General features: G+C 38.1%; 2 long non-coding RNA genes across 3 annotated transcripts; one reads left to right on the forward strand and one right to left on the reverse strand.

The window, feature by feature from the left end:
* Window positions 1–233: 233 nt before the first annotated feature.
* On the reverse strand, window positions 234–7,532 carry LOC116260523 (uncharacterized). The gene is made up of 3 exons (XR_004174119.2): window positions 7,005–7,532; window positions 6,796–6,904; window positions 234–1,027 (listed from the first exon to the last, which is right to left on the reverse strand). It is a non-coding gene; the product is annotated as an uncharacterized LOC116260523 (long non-coding RNA).
* LOC116260522 (uncharacterized) lies at window positions 396–4,440 on the forward strand. 2 transcript variants are annotated; one of them, XR_004174118.2, is made up of 5 exons: window positions 396–537; window positions 613–781; window positions 864–927; window positions 3,792–4,001; window positions 4,112–4,440. It is a non-coding gene; the product is annotated as an uncharacterized LOC116260522 (long non-coding RNA). The 2 variants fall into 2 exon arrangements; XR_004174117.2 differs by lacking the exon at window positions 396–537 and having other exon boundaries at window positions 641–781; window positions 3,803–4,001.
* Window positions 7,533–9,203: the final 1,671 nt, after the last annotated feature.

The following is a 9,203-nucleotide window of genomic DNA, read 5'->3' on the forward strand; positions in this document are numbered from 1 at the left end:
TATCAATACTTTTTATACCTAGATGACTTTAGCTAAAAGAAGTAAGGACCCGTGCATGTTTTTGCATCTAATTTTCAAAAACTTAGTGGAGCCAAGGGGGGTGCTAGGGTGGCTCCACCCTCTTGTTTGTGTTTGTGTATATATACAATTGGAACTTGTGCTCATCTAGAGAGCCCATAAAAAAATGAAGAGAAAGAGAGAGAAAGAGAGGTGTTTGGCAATTGATACTTGAGGGAAAACAAAAAAAAACAAAAAATTCAACCTTTTATCTTTTCTGGTTGAAAGAAAAACAATAAAAAAATATAAACGACGAAAATGTCTCATCACCTTTTTTTTCTCTGTTTATTTTTTGTCTCAACTGCAAATTTGCAAAAATCAAACTAGTGTCTAATACGGTGAGCTCCCTCGCTACGAGAAGACAACAGCCATCGACAAAAAATAGCCACCTCGGAGCCCTCATTCCCCACCACTCAGCCATCGTCCCTCTGCCATTGACTATAATACTCAGATCCACCACCGCCCACCGCTCAGCCACTGGTATGTTCTCGATTTCACCCTTTCCCTTCCCTTCTCTTGTGCTCTTCTTCTTATGTTCTTTTACTCGTGAATCAGCGACAGGAAATTGCTGGACTGCCAGAATCAAGGCTCACTACCCGACCCATAGCGTCCCGGCTACAGGTAATCCGTTGTGCCGGAGGTCGAACAGAGTCGCCCCTTTCTCTAACGCTGCTCCGACCGAACGCCGTGGTCTGTTCCGCCGTCGCCGGCCGTTCAACCACTGGTATGTTCTCGATTTCGCCCCTTTCCCTTCCGTTCTGTGTTCTTCTTCTTCTTCTTCTTCTTATGTTCTGCTGGTGAATCAGTGATGGAATTGGTGGACTGCCATAATCAAGGGTAACTGCTCGTCCCATAGAGACCTAGCTACAGGTAATCTACTATGTCAGAAGTCGAGAAGAGCATGCATGCGTGATTCCAAGAGGAGGCATGGGATTTTGTGGTATAAACAATTTGCCTGCAAGAGGCATGGCTTCAAGAGACAAAATGGGGAAGAGATATGAGAATATGCAAGTATTAAATGTCGTTGCAAGGCTTCTATGACCATTGAACTGAACTTACATATGAATAGGTGCCGAGTACATAACATTCAATATGCACACAATCACTATCTTCATTCTCCATCTAATGTGAATTTTCATAAGTCATCAAAGAAGATTTGTACTCCATAAAAAAATACAGTGAACAATATGGTTGAGTCAGGTGTAAGACCATCCAAAGTTATATAGATCTTTTTGCACACTAGGCATGTGGAATGGAGCATGTGCCATTTACACAAGATTAATTTATAAGCATTTGAAAAAAGTACAAAGTAGTTGGTACATGAAAGATGGTCAAACAATGATCAATTACTTGAAGAAAAAATAAGATGGAAACTTGGAATTTTATTTCTCAATTCAGTATGATGAGCTAGCGCATACAGAAAATTGTTTCTGGGCAGATGCATAGTTCAGGAGGATTACTATTATTTCAATGACGTGGTGTCGTTTGATACTACCTATAAAAAAAATATCATATGCCATTTTCTTCATTCACTAGTGTAAATCATCATGGTAATGGTATAATTCTTGGGTGTGCACTTCTAGTTGATGAAAATAAACAAACATTTATATGGTTCTTCAAACAATGGTTGCATTGCATGGGTGGCCGTGCTTCAATATCATTTTTGACTGATCAAGATATCGCGATAAAGACAGCAATGAAAAGTCTTCCCAAATACATTGCATAGGTGTTGTAATTGCCACATATTTACAAAGGTACCAACATATGTTGGCAACTTATGCAAACAGAACCGAGAATTTAAATACATGTGGAATGTAGTTCTTCAAGTATGAGACAGTTGAAGAATTTGAAAGTAGATGAGAAGAAATGGTCAGACAATATCCTCAGATGTAAAAAATTGTTTAGGCAACTAATTTATGGAACGAAAGGAAGATATGGGCAAAACCATATTTTAGCAATACTTTCATGCTATGTCACATAGGTATCGGTACGGGTACCAGTGTGGATACGGGTACAAACCATTTTTAAAAAATTTGGGTGTGGGGTACGGCTGTACACACACGTGGCATTATATATAAATCAAAAAATTTAAAACAGAATAACATATTTACACACACACACACACACACACACACACACACATATATATATATATATATATATATATATATATATATATATATATATATCAGAAAATTACAAACAAAATAGCATATTCATAAATCATGATCCAAATCAACACATTTCAGAAACAAACAACATAAACAAACAACAAAGTTGATTGTAAACAACATAATATACAGATGCTTCAAAGAGGGAACCGATTGCATGCGACAAACAGAAGAACCCACTCGAAAAAGAGAGTGAAATCAACACATTTCAGACAAGAACAACATAAACGAACAACATAATATACATATGCTTCAAAGAGGGAACCGACTGTAGGGACGAACAAAAAAGATGATTCGGGAAAAATAAAACGAACAAAAAAAAAGGAAAAAACACTGCAGGCGATGAACAGAACATAGGATTCAGAACAATGGCGACGATGGAAGGCTCAGCCAAGAAAAGCGTCGTCTGTCGACCACGCACGACCACCGTGTTTCAGAAACTTGACATAAATGGAGAAAACGATGAAAAAAAAGCTAATACCGTCGCTGGACGCCGCCTGCCTTCGCCTGCCGTTCGTCGGGTGAAGATGGAAGTGGAACGACAGAAATGAAATGAAAAAGGTAGGGTTCGAACAATTTAACGTTAAATTCATCCTTTAAAAGTTAAAATGGGAAAAACGTTTTAATTAAAATCAGACAACTATAGACTCGGTCAACTTTGACAGAGTCTTAAAACAGTCGAAAATGACCGTGGGTGCATTGACCACACCCAGTGCGGTCAACGCTGCACTCCTGCCGTACCCACAGATGTATCCGTACCGGTACCGGTGTCGTATTGGTACCATGCGGGTACTCCTCCTTAAGAGGAGTACCCTTGTGACATAGCTTTCATGGCATGAATGTCTACAACCCAACGAAGTGAAAGCATCAATTCATTTTTTAATAATTAAGTCAATCAACATACATCTTTGTGTGAATTTGTAATAAGATATGAAGAGAGTCAATAGGCATCGTCACCTTGAGAAACAACTGGATTTCAAAATGAATAATGAAGTTGAACATATTAATATGCGTTTGCCATAGGAATTACATTTACGAGATACATTTACCCCAAGCTTGTATAGAAAAGACTTCAAAGAGAGTTCTTAGCAGGAATAAGTTGCATAGATGTTTTTGTAAAAGAACATGTAGGTGGCGCAAGAGAATATCTTATTAAATAGAAAGTAGAACATGGAGGATATGAAGAATATTGTCTTTCATTTGATCATAGCACACAACTTTTGTCAATTTGTCAATGTAAACTATGAGAGTCTATTGGTGTTGTCTGTTGTCATATGCTTAGTGATGAGAGCAGAAGAAACTTCTTGTGACATATGTACTTCAATGATGGATGAGACATGCCAAGAGAGGTGTAGTGAAGGACGGATCAATGATAGTAGCATTGCCAAATACTTAGCTGCCTTTGATTGTGAAGAAAAATTTTCTTTAAATGAAGGCAAACACTTGTGTGAATCAAGCATTGTCCAGCAACGCATGTTTTATTCTTGCATCAGATGTGTTTACCAAACTATTACAAGATATGCAAGAACTTTTAGCTAAGGAGGTGGAAACTTGTGAATGGAGTTGCAATGCAGGTTCATAAAGGATGCATATCAGTAGTATTGGTGAAGGAGATGATTTTGTCAATGTACCAGATTGAAAACCTGTTCGTGCAAAGGGAACTGCAAAACGATGTGTGTTTGGGTGAGAGCAAACCAAATTGCATAGGTTGTGTGCATCCTATCAAAGACATGCACATGACTCTCGCACATGTCCTCTTAGGATGAATGCAATGTAAAGTACTTCTTAATCAATTATGTTGTGTCTTCATAATTTACAAAATTGGTAATGTCATTTATATCTTCATAACTTTGATTATTGATAGCACATAATTTTTTCTGCAGGAACACTTCAATGGATAGTGGTACAGATAAATATATGATGTGTCATAATGTCAAGGAACATGTGATGATAAGAGAAACTGCCCAAAGATGAAGGATGCTGGTATAGTTTTGCACACATGTGCAATGGATAGATTTACTTCACATGATATGTAAATTGCTTTTACTTTCAAGCAGGACTATAACTTGTGTGATTGTATTTGTTTTACATGTACGTGTGCTCCAATTTGCTGGTGAATAGCATACTAGTACATTTGGTTGCATTCGACCTGTGTTGGCAACTTTAGTTTTCTTATATTTGATCACAATCAATGGGGCATTTCTTACGTTTATATGCTTCACTCACTAACATTCTTTTTCATTTGCACGAAAAAAGTATCAGAATAGGAGAAAAGAAGGGGGAAAGCAAGGAAGTGGAGAGTTCTTTAAAAATGACTGCAAAAAATGCAAACATGTTTAAAAAGTGGGTCGGAGGTGAAAGAAGGAAAAACAAAGGCAGAACTGTACAGATGTATTCAACAAGTTTATTTGCATGGCCAATATGTATTTATATGCAGGCATCTCCTTGCACCTTTTGCCCCCTTTTCAGCTTATATCATTGCCTAATTATTGATTTTTGCAAGTGATCTAGTAACTAGTAACTGATCATACAAGAGGTGTGGTCACCAATCCACGTTATGTTGGTAGTCACACTTGTATGTTTTGAAGGAAAGGTTGAGCTTTGTTCTCTTAGAACGTGTTTACTTACCTTGATATGTATAAAACTTTGAAACATATGAGCAAGTGTTGCACGCCATGCCATGCCTTCTTCTATTTTTGTTTTTTGAGAAGGGTAAGTGTTTTTATGATCCGTATTGAATGAGTAGGTCTCCTTTTCCATTCCAGTTAATGAAAGAAATCGAGATTTGTTGTATTTGATTTTGTTTTTGGGTTGTGTAAGAGATCGAGATTTGTTGTATTTGATTTTGTTTTTGGGTTGTGTATAGGTTGACTAGAAATTATTGGTTCAGTCTTACAAGCAACACTATTGAATGATGGTCACTTATGATACCAATATGGGCTTAAGACAATTGCCTTCTATGTTCGTTGTCATAAATCCAATCATTTTGTTTTGAAAGGGAGCTATAACTACATGACAGGAAAATTGTAGATGGATGGAAAACATTTAAGCAAGTATTGATGATGCTAAGAATTTTCTTAAAAAAATACTTGCTATTTTGAAGTTGGAAGCCTCCCATGTTTGGGATTGTTGTGGCGTATCAGAGTCCTAACAATACTGGAGGCCTTCGAGAAGTTCATTCAAAATCTTCTGCATTCTCGCCATGTTGGGCTTACATAATTGCTTTTGATTTCTTAATTTCAAGATGCTATTCACAATGCTGATCACAATTACAACTTGATGAGCCTTCCCAAACACTTCTAGGCTTGTCTCATAAAAGCAAACAGTCCGTCTAAGGATATGTTTTCTTAAGTATGTACATACTACAACTCAGAAAGAAAAAAATTAGTTTTAACATCAGTTCATAAGAATGAAGAACACAAACTAAAAATTGCACCAATATGCATGCGTAATAAGTTGCTCAGTCAAAGTACCAAGCTGTAAATATATGCCATTTCCTGTTCATCAACAAAATGGAGCCACAATTGTCGAAAAACTCAAACAACCATTGTCAAAACTCATGTCTATCATTCCACAAACATGCCAGTTCAAAATGTTAGTTTAAAGTAACATTAACAATTTATATGAATATATACATTGTTAATATGGATGCGATTATGCCATCAACCAACTCTTGTTGTCCTTTATCGGGAATTTCATCTAATGCTTAATAACCTCCTTCAAATGTCGGATGTCTTTTTTTGGCACGGTTTAATTCATGAACCAAATATTGTAAACTTTGTTCCCTTTCCACAGCATGGCGATCTTGTTTGTTGCACCAACAAAAGCATGGCAATAGTTCATAGTTCACTGACAAAAAAAGACTCCAGCATTTCAAATATCAAGAATCAACGAATATGAAAATTCAATGAAACAAAGATGACAAACCCAATTTTCGCATCCATAAAATAATCTTCCCACATTTGCGCATATTGTACAATCCTGAATGGTGCAATTTGCCCATATTTACAATACAACAACAGGTATGTAGACGAGCTGGCCATCACTATCGGCCCAGAATATATGGATAACAATCAAATTACAAAATGTTTTCAAGCTTCCATTTCCCACGAACAACCCCTCATAAAAGTCTGGAAGGAAGAACAATGTAAAACAAGCAGTATGCAGTTATAGCCCCATCAAATGCGAAACTCGCGCAAGTACTTATAAGTTTGGTCGAGATTAACCAACAAATTGATACAACTGAAACGAAAGGATCAGCACTCAAGTACATAGCAGTCAAAAGGGTGACAAATATGACACTCAAATTGAACAGTTTTTAATTGTCGATCCTAGTTTGCCATGAGAGACCAAACAACAAACAAGTGCGTTGAAGAATAAGAAGTGATTATAGACAGACAGACAAAGGAGAAACAGAATAGAGTGGAATAAGATGCCTAGGCAAGAACTTCTAGGAAGAATCGTCGGAGATCACTTGAAAAGACGACAAAAAAAAGTAAGATAGAACAAGGGGAAAATTGCAACCGAGAACTCATTTTCGAGCACAATCTACAAGAAAACCACTCACAGTTCATGCAATTAGTCCAGAAACCACATGGAATTGGGGAACACCAGCAAAAGCTAACGAAGGAAAAGTAACATTCATCCGACCATCGGCCTCCAGCACAGCGGATTACCTGTAGCCGGGACGCCAAGAAGAAAGAACATAAGAAAACATAAAAAGAAGAAGAAGAACATAGGAGAAGGGAAGGGAAAAGGGTGAAATCGAGAACATACCAATGGCTGAGCGGTGGCCGGTGGTGGATCGAGGGACGATCGCTGAGCCGTACAGTTGAAGGCGGAGGGACAATGGCTGAGCAGTGGGCGACCATGGCTCCGCGGTGGGCGACGATGGTTCCACGGTGGTTGACTTTTGTCGATGGCCGTCGTTGTCTTCTCGCATGGAGGGAGCTCACAGAATGGGGCAATCGCAGGGAGGGCTCACGGAAGGGAGTGAGATCGAAGATCGAGATGCCGCTTTCCTTTCCTTTTAAAGGCAACATAAATTGGACGACCAGAGAGAATCATACCAGGGACGATGCTCCCCAGCGTACAAGGCAGCTTTCCTTCACATTGCTTAATACATTGCATCAGATAGTACATTTAATCGCACCCGCTACGCAGCAGCATACGGGTTTCAATTTCTATATAAGACACACACATATATATGATACTGCCAAGATCCCAACACAGGCCAAGTTCTTCTATCATGGGCTTAGCTCTTTCTCTCTCTCTCCCAATATAACCCTCCTTTCTCCCGTCCTTCCTTTCTTCACTCGATGCATTCATAGTTGTCATCTTCTAACAGTCAAGTCATTGGTTATCATATTTCAATTTCATTAGTTGTTGTCTTCTAACAGTCAGGTCATTGGTCATCATATTTTAATAGTCGCCATCGCCCATGGCCTAGGTTGCACAGAACAAGGTTGTGATGATGAAGGTTTGGGTATTGGTTGATGGCGATCAAGAATTCGTGGGTCACATAAAAGAAGAGAGAGTGGGAGAAAGGGGTCAAGTGGGTGGCAAAAGAGGGGATACTTGCAGTAGTAGGGCTATTGTTGAACGGTGATGGCCACTGCTCACATCAGTTCATCAAAAAATACATTGTGTGGAAGCTAAAAGGTCTAGTCATGTATCTACACCAGGCCTGGGTCTGTTACTCAAGTGCTCCTCATCCAAAAAAATCCTCACTCCACTCACTAGCTAGTTACTTGAAAGGGCTGGAGAGAGGAAGAAAGTGTAGGGATGGGAGATATAGCTTTAAGATGGAGAGAGAGAGGAAAAAATGTTGCACTCGAACTTGATCTGGTGGAAAAATTCACCCACCAGTCCGGCATCTAGCAGATTTGACCATATATATATATATATATATATATATATATATATATATAAAGAGAGAGAGATATATAAGAATAGACAAAATTTATGGTGACAACGTTAAATTCATACATTTAACGATAACAAACATTTATCACGTTATAATTGGAAGAATTTTAGATTGGTCATAAAAGGTTCATCTTAGGATAATCCCACAAATTTTTTGACAAAAAGTTTGGTCGTACGGGGAAGTTAAAATACATTCAAAAGTTTATGACTAAAAAATCGGGGTGCTCTTCTTCGAGCTTGTTGATCATTAAGTTGAAAAGATAGACGCTCACAAGTGTTTTCATGGACAAACCAAATCCAGATTTCATCATTACCATCTTCATAAAAGAACTACCATCAACAAGATTAATAAATAGACAAACAGTTCAATCACTCAAATCAAATTAGAAAATTTTCTAATCTCAAGAAAGAACAAAACCAGAAGTTGCATTTGACTAAAGCGATGTCAATCGGCTATCTCCTGATAAAATTCAAATTCCAGAAAGATAAAGCATCACAGCTAAAGGAAAATAAAATTAAAGTGAAAGGTAGTCTTTCTTGTTGAGAGATCACTTATGAGAGAATTTTTTTTTTCTCACGGATGAATTTGCTCAAAGCAACCGGACACGCCTGTCATCTCGAACAGGCTTTTAGTCGAAAGTCCTCTTGCCTTTAAAAAGAAGTTAAAAACGACGGAAAGTATTACTTTTAAACAGAATTCTGGTCACGTACCTACCATTATTAGCTTCTCTATGAAATGCTTTTTAGTTAGGAAAGCAGGAATATTGGTGCCATTTAACTTAACCCGGTTCATCTTTTCATCTGATTGAGAAAATAAATAGGCTTCTAGCCAGCAGTAATTCTTAACCCTACCCTCAACTATCACTAGTACCCACGAGAATTGGAATGCGTTGCTCACGTCGCCATAAGCCCGACCAATTACAGGAGGGATAGACAACTACAAACTTCACCACTCGAGCCATTTAATTTAATGCCTCTGCCGAACTCTCAACACCATTTAGAGATTAGCACCCATGAGATACATTACTCAACCAACTGTGCTATGCACCA

The sequence above is a fragment of the Nymphaea colorata genome, chromosome 9, assembly GCF_008831285.2.
Source record: "Nymphaea colorata isolate Beijing-Zhang1983 chromosome 9, ASM883128v2, whole genome shotgun sequence".
Classification (NCBI taxonomy): domain Eukaryota; kingdom Viridiplantae; phylum Streptophyta; class Magnoliopsida; order Nymphaeales; family Nymphaeaceae; genus Nymphaea; species Nymphaea colorata.